The sequence below is a fragment of the Pan paniscus genome, chromosome 6, assembly GCF_029289425.2.
Source record: "Pan paniscus chromosome 6, NHGRI_mPanPan1-v2.0_pri, whole genome shotgun sequence".
Taxonomy (NCBI): domain Eukaryota; kingdom Metazoa; phylum Chordata; class Mammalia; order Primates; family Hominidae; genus Pan; species Pan paniscus.
Window position 1 is genome coordinate 149,558,041 of NC_073255.2, and position 13,421 is coordinate 149,571,461.

At 38.7% G+C, this 13,421-nt stretch overlaps 1 pseudogene; it reads right to left on the minus strand.

The window, feature by feature from the left end:
* Positions 1 to 7,723: 7,723 nt before the first annotated feature.
* Positions 7,724 to 13,065, minus strand: LOC100982702 (mitochondrial intermediate peptidase-like; annotated as a pseudogene).
* Between the last annotated feature and the right edge of the window lie 356 nt (positions 13,066 to 13,421).

Below are 13,421 nucleotides of genomic sequence, written 5' to 3' on the forward strand. Positions count from 1 at the left end.
ATATACCAGTTAGGTTCAAAGGACTTAGTGTTGTTCAATTCTTCCATATCCTTTTTGATTTTATGTCTATTAGTTCTATCCAGTATTAAAAGTTCAGTATCAAAGTTTCTAATTATAGTTTTTAAATAGTCTCTTTCACCTTTGAATTTTGTCAGTTTTAACTTCTTCTGATATGAGGCTCCTTTGTTTGATGATTATAAATTAAAATTTGTTTTACTTTAATAAAATTGACTCATTATTAAATGTTCCTTTTTATCTCTAATAGTATCATTTTGTCTTATATTAATATAGCCACTCCAACTACATTAGTATCCTTTTATTTACATCCAGTTGTGTCTTGGATTCTGTATTGTCTCTTTTGATAGCATATAGTTGAATATTGCTATTTAAATCTGATCTGAAAATCTCTGCCTTTTAATTAGAATGTTAGTGCACTTACTGTAATTTATTTGTTTCATTGGACATGTGGCTACCATTTTGTTATTTGTTTTTTAGATATGTCATTTTTTTTTTATCTGTTCCTCTTTTATGGCCTTCTTTGGTGTGAAAAAAAATTTTTAGTATATAATTTTAATTCCTCTTTCAAATTCTTAAGTATGCTTGAGTTATTTTCTTAGCAGTTCTGCTGGGGATTACTATATGCCTCATAATTTATAATTGTCTACATCAGGTTAATACAGACTTAATTACAGTAAAATATAACTTTGCTTTAATATAGCTTTGTGCTGTTATTGTCATAACAATTTATAATATAAACCCAACAATATAGGGTTGTAATTACTGCTTTATATAATCTTATGTCTCTTAAAGCAATTAAAAGAAGAAATTAGAACATGTATACATTTTTTATACTTATTGACATATTTACCATTTCAGTCATTCTGTGGATTCAAGCGACCATCCTATGTTATTTCCTCTCGGTATGAAGACTTTCTTTAGTATTTGTTTAGTATTTCATGTTAGGCAGATCTATGATCTCTCAAACTTTGCTGGGTATAAAATTATTGGTTGACAGTTTTTTTCTTTTCTTTTTTTTTAACCTTCAACTTACTCACACCAGACAGTTTTTTTTTTAATCCCAGCATTTTGTATGTTTTTCTGCTCTCCACTGTGAAGATAATCCTAAAAAGATATGACTTCTACCTTCTTTTTGAACTCAAGATCCGAGTCCTTCCTGCCTCATAATCTTGGCTCTTGTATTGTCATAGAGTTGGTTCTCTTGGCTCTATTTTTCCTATTAGACCTGAAAACGCTTGAGCCTGGGTAATTGTGCCTTCCCATTACTAATGGATTAATCTCTGGAAGAAAAGGTGAACTTTAATTTAATTTAAATTTTTTAAATTCATGGAATAGTACATATTTATGGGGGTACATAGTAATGTTTCGATACATATAATGTGTAGTGATCAGAGCAAGGTAATTAGCATATCCATCTCAAACACTTATCATTTCTTGGTGGTGAGAACATTCAATATCCTTCTAGCTGTTTGAAACTATACAATACATTATGGTTAACTATAGTCATCCTACAGTAGTGGTATAGAACACTAGAATTTGTTCCTCTTATCTAGCTATAATTTTGTATCCTTTAACAAATCTCTCCCTATCCCTTATTTCTTTCTACCCTTCCTATCCTCTATTATACTCTGTTCTACTTTTTACTTCTATGAGATCAGGGTTTGTTTTTTCACCTTCCACAAATGAATGGAGGACATGTAGTGTTTAACTTTCTGTGTCTGGCTTATTTCACTTAACACAAGGTCCTCCAGTTTTATCCATGTTGCTGCAAATGACAGGATCTCATTATTTTTTGTGGCTGAACACTATTTCACTGTGTACATACACCACATTTTCTTTATGCATTCATTCATTGATGGGCACTTAGGTTAATTCCATATCTTTGGTCTGAGAAAAGATTTTATGAATAAGACCTCAAAGGCACAGCCAACCAAAAGCAAAAATAAATGGGATTATATAATACTAAAAAGCTTTTGCACAGCAAAAGAAACAATCAACAGAGTTAAAAGACAGCCTATAGAATGGGAGAAAATACTTGCAAAATATTGATCTGACAGGTGATTAATATCTAGGATAAACAAGGAACTCAAAATCTCAAGAGAAAAAAATCAAATTCAAAAATGGGCAAATAATCTGAACAGACATTTCTCAAAAGAAGGCACTTATGGTCAAGAATTACATGAAAAAATGTTCAGTGTCACCAATCATCAGGGGAATGCAAATCAGAATCACAGTGTGGTATCATCTCACCCCAGTTAGGATGGCTATGACCAAAAAGACTAAAACCAAATGCCAACAGGGATACAGAGAAAAGGGAACTCTTATACATTGTTGTTGGTAACATAAAATACTACATCCACTATGGAGAACAGTATGGAGATTTCTCAAAAACTAAAAGTATAACTGTTGTTCAATCCTGCAATCCCACTACTGAGTATTTACCCAAGGGGCAGGAAATAAGTACATCAAAGAGATATTTGTAACCCAATGTTGGTAGATTTTTTTTCCTAGTATTTTGTTGAGGATTTTTTCTGTCTATGTTTTTCAGGGATATTGGCCCATAGTTTTCTTTTTCATTTGTGTCTTTGTCTGGTTTTGTTATCAGAGTTATGCTGGCCTCATAGAATGATTTAGAAAGAATTCCCTCTCTTTCAATTTTTCTGGAATAGTTTCAGGAGAACTGGTATACTGCTTTAAAGCTTCAATAGAATTCAGCTGTGAAGCTGTTTTGTCCTGGGTTTGTTTTTGCTTTTCTACTTTCTTGAGATGTATTATTAGAATTGTTTATTTAAAATCTTTCTAGTTTTTTTAGATTTGGGTTCATTTTATTTTTATTTGTAATTATTTGTAGAGATGGTGGTCTCACTATGTTGCCCAGGCTTGTCTTGAACCCCTAGGCTCAAGAAATCCTCTTGTCTGTCTACTGATTGATTGATAGATTGATAGGGTCTTATGTTGTCCAGGATGGTCTTGAACTCCTGGCTTCAAGTGATGCTCCTGTCTCAACCTCCCAAAATGCTGGAATTGAAGATGCGAGCAACTGTGCCTGGCCTTTTCTAGCTTTTTGATGTAGGCATTTATTGCTATAAATGCTAGTTAGTACTGTTTTTGCTATGGCTTATAGGTTTTTGGGTTTTGGTTTGCTGTGTTTCTATCTTCATTTTTTTTTTTTTAATTCTTTTTTTTTTTTTTTGAGACAGTCTTGCTCTGTCGCCCAGGCTGGAGGGCAATGGCGTGATCTTGGCTCACTGCAAGCTCCACCTCCCAGGTTCACGCCATTCTTCTGCCTCAGCCTCCCGAGTAGCTGGGACTACAGGTGCCCGCCACCATGCCTGCTAATTTATTTTGTATTTTTAGTATAGACAGAGTTTCACTGTGTTAGCCAGGATGGTCTCAATCTCCTGACCTTGTATCCACCCACCTCGGCCTCCCAAAGTGCTGGGATTACAGGCATGAGCCACTGCACCCGGCCTAATTTATTCTTAATTTTTTCCTCATCTATTGGTCATTCAGGAGCATGTTTAATTTTCTTGTACTTGTATAGTTTCAAATATTCCTCTTGTTAATGATGTCTAATTTTATTCCATTTTGATAAGATACTTGATATGATTTTTATTTTTTAAAATATTTTTGGGGGCTTATGTTGTGTTTTTACATATGGTAAATCCTGGGGAATGTTCCATATGCCAATGAAAATAATATATATTCTGCAGCTGTTGGGTGAAATGTTCACTAAATATATGCTAAGTCCATTTGTTCCATGGTACAGTTTATTTTTATTTTTTATTTTATTTATTTATTATACTTTAAGTTCTAGGGTACGTGTGCACAACGTGCAGGTATACATGTGCCATGTTGGTGTGCTGAACCCATTAACTAGTCATTTACAACAGGTATATCTCCTAATGCTATCTCTCCCCCTTCCCCTCACCCCACGACAGGTCCTGGTGTGTGATGTTCCCCTTCCTGTGTCCAACCGTTCTCATTGTTTAATTCCCACCTATGAGTGAGAACACGCAGTGTTTTGTTTTTCCTTGCAATAGTTTGCTGAGAATGATGGTTTCCAGCTTCATCCATGTCCCTACAAAGGACATGAACTTATCCTTTTTTATGGCTGCATAGTATTCCATGGTGTATATGTGCCACATTTTCTTAATCCAGTCTATCATTGATGGACGCTTGGGTTGGTTCCAAGTCTTTGCCATTGTGAATAGTGACACAATAAACATATGTGTGCATGTGTCTTTATAGCAGCATGATTTATAGTCCTTTGGGTATATACCCGGTAATGGGATGGCTGGGTCAAATGGTATTTCTAGTTCTATATCCTTGAGGAATCGCCACACTGTCTTCCACAATGGTTGAACTAGTTTAAAGTCCCACCAACAGTGTAAAAGTGTTCCTATTTCTCCACATCCTCTCCAGCACCTGTTGTTTCCTGACTTTTTAATGATCGCCATTCTAACTGGTGTGAGATGGTATCTCATTGTAGCTTTGATTTGCATTTCCCTGATGGCCAGTGTTGATGAGCATTTTTTCAAGTGTCTGTTGGCTGCATAAATGTCTTCTTTTGAGAAGTGTCTGTTCATATCTTTTGTCCACTTTTTGATGGGGTTGTTTGTTTTTTTCTTGGAAATTTGTTTGAGTTCTTTGTAGAATCTGGATATTAGCCCTTTGTCAAATGAGTAGATTGCAAAAATTTTCTCCCATTCTGTAGGTTGCCTGTTCACTCTGATGGTAATTTCTTTTGCTGTGCAGAAAGCTCTTCAGTTTAATTAGATCGCATTTGTCAATTTTGGCTTTTGTTGCCATTGCTTTTGGTGTTTTAGACATGAAGTCCTTGCCTGTGCCTATGTCCTGAATGGTATTGCCTAGGTTTTCTTCTAGGGTTTTTATGGTTTTAGGTCTAACATTTAAGTCTTTAATCCATCTTGAATTAATTTTTGTATAAGGTGTAAGGAAGGGATCCAGTTTCAGCTTTCTACATATGGCTAGCCAGTTTTCCCAGCACCATTTATTAAATAGGGAATCCTTTCCCCATTTCTTCTTTTTGTCAGGTTTGTCAAAGATCGGATGGTTGTAGATCCATTGGTCTATATCTCTGTTTTGCTACCAGTACCATGCTGTTTTGGTTACTATAGCCTTGTAGTATAGTTTGAAGTCAAGTAGCATGATGCCCCAGCTTTGTTCTTTTGGCTTAGGATTGACTTGGTGATGCGGGCTCTTTTTTGGTTCCATATGAACTTTAAAGTAGTTTTTTCTAATTCTGTGAAGAAAGTCATTGGTAGCTTGATGGGGATGGCATTGAATCTGTAAATTACCTTGGGCAGTATGGCCATTTTCACGATATTGATTCTTCCTATCCATGAGCATGGAATGTTCTTCCATTTGTTGGTGTCCTCTTTTATTTCATCGAGCAGTGGTTTGTAGTTCTCCTTGAAGAGGTCCTTCACATCCCTTGTAAGTTGGATTCCTAGGTATTTTATTCTCTTTGAAGAAATTGTGAATGGGAGTTCACTCATGATTTGGCTCTCTGTTTGTCTGTTATTGATGTATAAGAATGCTTGTGATTTTGCACATTGATTTTGTATCCTGAGACTTTGCTGAAGTTGCTTATCAGCTTAAGGAGATTTGAGGCTGAGACGATGGGTTTTTCTAGGTATACAATCATGTCATCTGCAAACAGAGACAATTTGACTTCCTCTTTTCCTATTTGAACACCCTTTATTTCTTTCTCTTGCCTGATTGTCTTGGCTAGAACTTCCAATACTATGTTGAATAGGAGTCATGAGAGGGGGTGTCCTTGTCTTGTGCTGGTTTTCAAAGGGAATGCTTCCAGTTTTTGTCCATTCAGTATGATATTGGTTGTGGTTTTGTCATAAATAGCTCTTATTATTTTTAGATACATGCCATCAATGCCTAATTTATTGAGAGTTTTTAGCATGAAGGGCTGTTGAATTCGCAAAGGCCTTTTCTGCATCTATTGAGATAATCATGTGGTTTTTCTCTTTGGTTCTGCTTATAGGCTGGATTACGTTTATTGATTTGCGTATGTTGAACCAGCCTTGCATCCCAGGGATGAAGCCCACTTGATCATGGTGGATAAGCTTTTTGATGTGCTGCTGGATTTGGTTTGCCAGTACTTTATTGAGAATTTTTGCATGGATGTTCATCAGGGATATTGGTCTAAAATTCTCTTTTTTTTGTTGTTGTGTCTCTGCTAGGCTTTGGTATCAGGATGATGCTGGCCTCATAAAATGAGTTAGGGAGGATTCCTTCCTTTTCTATTGATTGGAATAGTTTCAGAAGGTATGGTACCAACTCCTCCTTGCTATGGTAGAATTTAAATGTGATGTTTCACTGTTCATTTTTCTGTGTTGGTAATCTATCTAATGCTGAGAGTGGGATGTTGAATTAAGTCCCTGACTATTATTGTATAGGGGTCTATCTCTCCCTTTAGATAGAATATTTGCTTTATATTTCTGGGTGCTCTGGTGATGGGTATATGTATGTTTACAATTGTTGCGTTTTCTTTCCAAAGCGATCCCTTTGTTATATAATGTCTTTCTTTGTCTCTTTACAGCTTTTGACTTGAAGTCTGTTTGTATTGCTACTCCTGCTCACTTTTGGCTTCTGTTTGCATAAAATGTCTTTTTCATCATTTCACTTTCAGTTGTGTTTACAGTGAAGTGAATTTCTTGTAGGCAGCGTATTATTGGGTCATGTTTTTATTAATTCATTCAGTCAGTCTATATATTTTAAATGAGGAATTTAATCCATTTACTTTCAAGGTTATTACTGATAGATGAGGACTTACTCCTGTCATTTATTGATGTTTTTCTGGTTTTTGTGTATTTATGCCTGGTTTGTTTTGTATATTTGTTCTTTACTGCCTGATTGTTTGTTGTTGCAGCTGGGTGGTTTTCTGTAGTGATAAGGCTTTATTCCTTTCTTTTTCTCCTTTGTGTATTGGCTTTACCAGTCAGTTTTATAGTTTCTCATGTTTTCATCATGGTGGTTACCATTTTTTTACTTCCAGATGTAAGACTCCTTTGAGCATTTCTTGTAAGTCTGTTCTCGTGGTAAATTTCCTTAATTTTTGTTTATCTGTGAAAGATTTTATTTCCCCTTCATTTCTAAAGTGTAGCTTTGCTGGGTTTAATATTCTTGGCTGACAGTTTTGTTGTTTTTTTTCAGCACTTTGAATCTATCATCCCATTCTTTCCTGGCCTGTAAATATTTTGCTGAGAAGTACACTGTTAGTCTAATGAAGATTCCTTTATATGTGACTTAATTCTTTCCTCTTGCTGTTTTTAAAATTCATCGTCTTTGACTTTTGACAATTTGACTACAACATTTTTCAGAGAGGACCTGCTTGGGTTAAATCTAATCGGGATTCTTTGAGCTTTCTGGACCTGGATGCCCATCTCTCTCCCAAGACTTGGGAAGTTATCTGCTATGATTTTATTAAATATGTTTTCCTCTCCTTTTCTATTCTCTTCTCTTCTCCTTGTAGAACACCTAGAAAATGAATATTTATTCACTTAATGGTGTCTCATACATCTGTAGGCTTTCTTCATTTCTATATAATTAAAACAAATGATTTATTCCAAGTTCTATCAGTTTAAAGTTTTTCAGAAATTATTACAGAAATCAACACTGAAATCAGAAACAAGCTTTCATAGCTGTAGCATTTATAACAAAGTCAATATCTAGATGACCTTGATTTAAGAGATTTAGGGTGTTTCCATGATTCAGAATCCATGAAAAAAGTTTCAAAGTCCAGATCCAAGTCAGAAACAAGGGCACTTACAAAGTAATCAATAGAAGGGCACTTTTGAAGCACACCTTCAACCATGAGCATGGGCTTCTTGCCTCCACTGTGGGCCAGCATCTCCCTGCAATAGCACTCCATGGTGGCCCTGTTAAAAGGATTTTGTAGAAAACATTCCTTCCAAACCATGGAAGTGACTGCCCTAGACATGAGGTAAGAGTAATATTTGGCCCTATAGCCCATGAGGTAGGTGATCCACAGCTTCCAGGCAGTATTTGGAACATATGGTAAGCCACAGAATGTCTCTTGTGTTTCCTTGAGAATGTCTGTGGTTGAATTCCTCAGGGGATGCTTCCTAGGGTAGATTTGATCCAGAGGGGCATAAAAGACCTGAAGTTTCATATCAGCTGCAGCACAAACCTTTTTAGATTCCGAAAGCTGAGACACCATATTTTTTTGGCAGTGGCTGCCCATTCTAATTTTGTCTGGCAAACTGGTTACTCAATAATCATTTGCAAAGTACTCTATTAGAATAGAAGGAACCCCTGCAAAATCAATGGGGCACCTGGTTCCGGTGATGTGTTGGTAACAAGTACGTCCTAGCATTGAATGCATAGCATGTCCCATTTCATGGTCAAGATTTTCCATCATTCCAGGAGTTAGCAAAGTTTGTGAACTCCTTGAGGAATGGGGAAGATTCAGCATAAGAACTATGACTGGGAGTTGATAGTGTCTGTCTTCCTTTAATCTGCCTCCGTGGATTGGAAAATGGCAATCCTGATGTGGTTTGTCTGCTTGCTGAAAAAAAATCAAAGTAAATGCACCCCAACGGTCCTTCAGATTCATGAATGATGGCCAGTTTTTGGACATCTTCACACCATACCTCTCCTTTTGCAGGCTACTCTGCATATAAGGAAATCTCCAACAGTTTGTTAAGCCAAATATTCAGGCCTTCCATGCATGCTCCAAGGGAGAAAAACAGGCAATATAAGCCAGGGTCAATATTATACCTTTGTGCATGAATCACACCACTCTGGTAGCGGCATTACTTTGGAACTTGGAGAATTCTGTTTCATTTTCTTTTTTTTAATTTTTTTTATTTTATTATTTTATTTTATTTTATTATTATTATACTTTAAGTTTTAGGGTACATGTACACAATGTGCAGGTTAGTTACATATGTATACATGTGCCATGCTGGTGTGCTGCACCCATTAACTCGTCGTTTAGCATTAGGTATATCTTCTAAAGCTATCCCTCCCCACTTCCCCCACCCCACAACAGTCCCCACAGTGTGATGTTCCCCGTCTTGTGTCCATGTGTTCTCATTTTTCAATTCCCAGCTATGAGTGAGAATATGCGGTGCTTGGTTTTTTGTTCTTGCGATAGTTTACTGAGAAGGATGATTTCCAATTTCATCCATGTCCCTACAAAGGACATGAGCTCATCATTTTTTATGGCTGCATAGTATTCCATGGTGTATATGTGCCACATTTTCTTAATCCAGTCTATCATTGATGGACATTTGGGTTGGTTCCAAGTCTTTGCCATTGTGAATAGTGCCGCAATAAACATACGTGTGCATGTGTCTTTATAGCAGCATGATTTATAGTCCTTTGGGTATATACCCAGTAATGGGATGGCTGGGTCAAATGGTATTTCTAGTTCTAGATCCCTGAGGAATCGCCACACTGACTTCCACAATGGTTGAACTAGTTTACAGTCCCACCAATAGTGTAAAAGTGTTCCTATTTCTCCACATCCTCTCCAGCACCTGTTGTTTCCTGACTTTTTAATGATTGCCATTCTAACTGGTGTGAGATGGTATCTCATTGTAGTTTTGATTTGCATTTCTCTGATGGCCAGTGATGTTGAGCATTTTTTCATGTGTTTTTTGGCTGCATAAATGTCTTCTTTTGAGAAGTGTCTGTTCATGTCCTTCGCCCACTTTTTGATGGGGTTGTTTGTTTTTTTCTTGTAAATTTGTTTGAGTTCATTGTAGATTCTGGATATTAGCCCTTTGTCAGGTGAGTAGGTTGCGAAAATCTTCTCCCATTTTGTAGGTTGCATGTTCACTCTGATGGTAGTTTCTTTTGCTGTGCAGAAGCTCTTTAGTTTAATTAGATCCCATTTGTCAATTTTGTCTTTTGTTGCCATTGCTTTTGGTGTTTTAGACATGAAGTCCTTGCCCATGACTGTGACCTGAATGGTAATGCCTAGGTTTTCTTCTAGGGTTTTTATGGTTTTAGGTCTAATGTTTAAGTCTTTAATCCATCTTGAATTAATTTTTGTATAAGGTGTAAGGAAGGGATCCAGTTTCAGCTTTCTACATATGGCTAGCCAGTTTTCCCAGCACCATTTATTAAATAGGGAATCCTTTCCCCATTGCTTGTTTTTCTCAGGTTTGTCAAAGATCAGATAGTTGTAGATATGCGGCATTATTTCTGAGGGCTCTGTTCTGTTCCATTGATCTATATCTCTGTTTTGGTACCAGTACCATGCTGTTTTGGTTACTGTAGCCTTGTAGTATAGTTTGAAGTCAGGTAGCGTGATGCCTAAAGCTTTGTTCTTCTGTTTCACTTTTCATCCATCGTATCATCTCAAAATCTTTTCGAGTTCTTTCAGAAAGTTTGTCAGAGAGTTTCTCAGGGAACTGGATGACAGTCTCTGAATTTTTAACTATTGTTCCTTGGAGAGCCCTGTTGGAAAACACAGAATACCCTACCAACTTTTGCAGAGGATCTCTGTTGCTGAGCAATTCTTCTAAACATTTTAATTGACCAGTATATGGATAAAGAAAAATTTTGTAAGCAGCTACTCACACCAAGTCGCCTGGTGCTTCTGCATGGAGACCATCAATTATGATACGATCCCCATCAGATAAAAGTTATGGTGAATGTGTTCTAGTAAGAGATGCTTCTCAATCTTGTTGGGAAAGTTGTTTGCCATAAGACATGTACTACTCAAATCCAAGATTTTAACATTGAGGTCCACTGCTCTTTTACACTTTTCTTTGTCTAGATGGATTCCACTAATTTCAAAATCAAACATAAACAGGCCACTTGCCTAGTTTTTGTTTTGTTTTTAATCAGCTAGTAACTTTTGCAAACTTTGACATAATTCCACATTTGTGTTCAACCAAGTCAGCCACTCTGAACAAGGAATCTGAGAGCTCATCGAAGATGCGCACAATCTGGGGTCCAGGTGGGGTGGAACATGCATGTTCCACAAGCAATTCTGTCTTTCTCAAGGCTTTTTATTGGGCAATATTAAATTTTTCTGGAGCGCTGAGCTCAGGACATCCAAAAAGACCCCAGTGCTCACTAAACAGGTCCAAGTGGTAGCCCTGACATTGAAGGCGGAGCCCACCAGGGACCAGCAGATGCTGACCGTTCCACATGGGTCTCAACTCTGAGGCTGCCCCTGCCTACCCGCCCTGGCCACAAGGCCACTACTCCGGCTACAAAGCAGCCTAGCCTTTGGGCACATAGTGTTTGTACAGTAACCCCATGCCCAGCTGCAAGACCCTTGCTCCAGTGCTGCAGCTCCAGCCAGGAGTGCACGCTCTGCATTTCTGGGCTTTCTTCATTTTTAAAATGCTTTTTTCTTTTCTTTCTTTCCTTCTTTCTTTTGTTCACTTGTAATATTTCAAAATAACTGCCTTCAAGTTCAGAAATTATTTCTTCTGCTTGGTCTAGTCTGTTGTTGAAGCTCTTGATTGTATTTTGTCATTTCATTCATTGAATTCTTCAGCTCTAGGATTTCTGTTTGGCTCTTTTTTAATGATATCTGTCTTTGTTGGATTTCTCATTCAAATAATTACTTTCCTGATTTCACTGAATTGTCTATCTGTGTTCTCTTGTATCTCACTGAGTTTCCTTACTATTATTTAGAATTCATTTTTGGCATTTGACATATTTCCTTATGATTGGGGTCTATTACTGGAGACATTGTTTTCCTTTGGAGGTGTCATGTTTCCTTTCTTTTTCATGTTCGACATGTTCCTACATTGATTTCTACATATCTGGTGGAAAAGTTGCCTCTTCCAATTTTATGAAGTAGGTTTCATAGGGAAAGGCTTATTTGTATGAATGGGTCTTGGAGTGTTGGCCTTGGTTCTGGGTGGACACTGTAGTGTAGTCTCCATGTAGTCTTTTTTTTTTCAGCTGTAATCCACACTAGTAACATTTATGAGTGTCTCAGTGTCCTAGGCTAAGATTTTGATGGTAGTGGGAGTGGGTTCCTATGCTGGGACTGGGTTCTCCAGGCTATTTCTTAGGTTTGGGGAGTGTGTGTGCACATAGTGGTTCAGTCACCTTGGGGTCTGGCTCACTGGAATTGAGGCCATGGAGTTATTACTGTGGCTGGGAGCATGGGCACACATTTGCTTGGCTGGCCTTGTGGCATGCCTGCCAGGAGTAGATTGTGGAATTGTTCTCAGGTCCAGAATGTAGGCACATAGCTGGTCAGCTGGCTTGGTAGTATATCTACCAGGGACAGCCCACAGTACTGTTTTTCAGGCCTGAGACATGGGTGCAAGGCTGCTCAGATGGCCTAAGGGTGTGTCTGCTCTGGGGAAGGGGGACCCACCAGAGTGTTTCTCAATTTTGGGACACAGGTGTTAGGCAGCTCAGCTAGCTCAGGGTAGCCTTTGGGGACTGTTTCTTAGGTCCAGGCCATGGGCTCAAAGCTGCTTGGCTGGCCTAGGGTTGTGCCCACCAGAAGCCAGACTGTGGGACTGTGTCTCAGATCTTGATTGCAGGTGCAGGGCCATTGGGCAGGCTAGGGGCATGTCTGCTGGGGAGTGGGAGGACACTACAGGGACAGGGCTATTTTTCAGGTCCTGAGCAGAAGTGTGTAGCTGCTCCACCAGCCTGATGTATGTATTAGCTGTTCAGAGGCTTGGATGCCTCTCCTACTTTGAGGGGGTCATGCAGTGGTTTGGTTGGCTCAAGGTTGAGTTCACCCTGGGTGGGACTGCCAGACTGTTCATTCAGCTGTAAGTGTGGCAGCAGGGTGGGTGGGTTACCTTGCTGTGAAAGACCTGAATCACAACCTACCCTGGGCCTGAGCTTTGTGCAGATGGAGTTGTGGCATTCAGCCACCTGTGTAGGCTTGGTAAAATTAAGATGAAGCCCCAGTATTGGAGAGGAACAGTGGCTACTGGCCATCAGAACAAGGTGCACTACAGAGATGGCTCTGTTCTCATGATGCCGTGCTGCACCAGCTTGTCTTGCAGAGGGTGAGTGGTGGGTGGGAAGTATACACGTCATGACCCTAAACTGGGGCAATGCAGCTGCATGAATTCCTGGCAGTTCTCCAAACTGGGCTCAGGGCTTGCAAGGAGCATGTGATTCTCCTGTCGTAAGAACTGTGAGTGTTTGTGGTGGCAATGGCGACTGGTGGGGATCTTTTGCCTACCTTTTCCCCCTGAAATGGGAAGTTCCTCCTGACTCCTGGCAGATTCAATCTGAGCAGGGGAGATGGTTGCAGACACCAGGTACCTTCATACCACCCTCCTGGATGTCAGTGAATCACCACAGGTGCATCTCCACTCCCTCGCTGCACACCAGCACTCTCCCTTCAACATCCCAGTAAAATCTTAGCTGTTTATTTGTTGCCTTGGTCC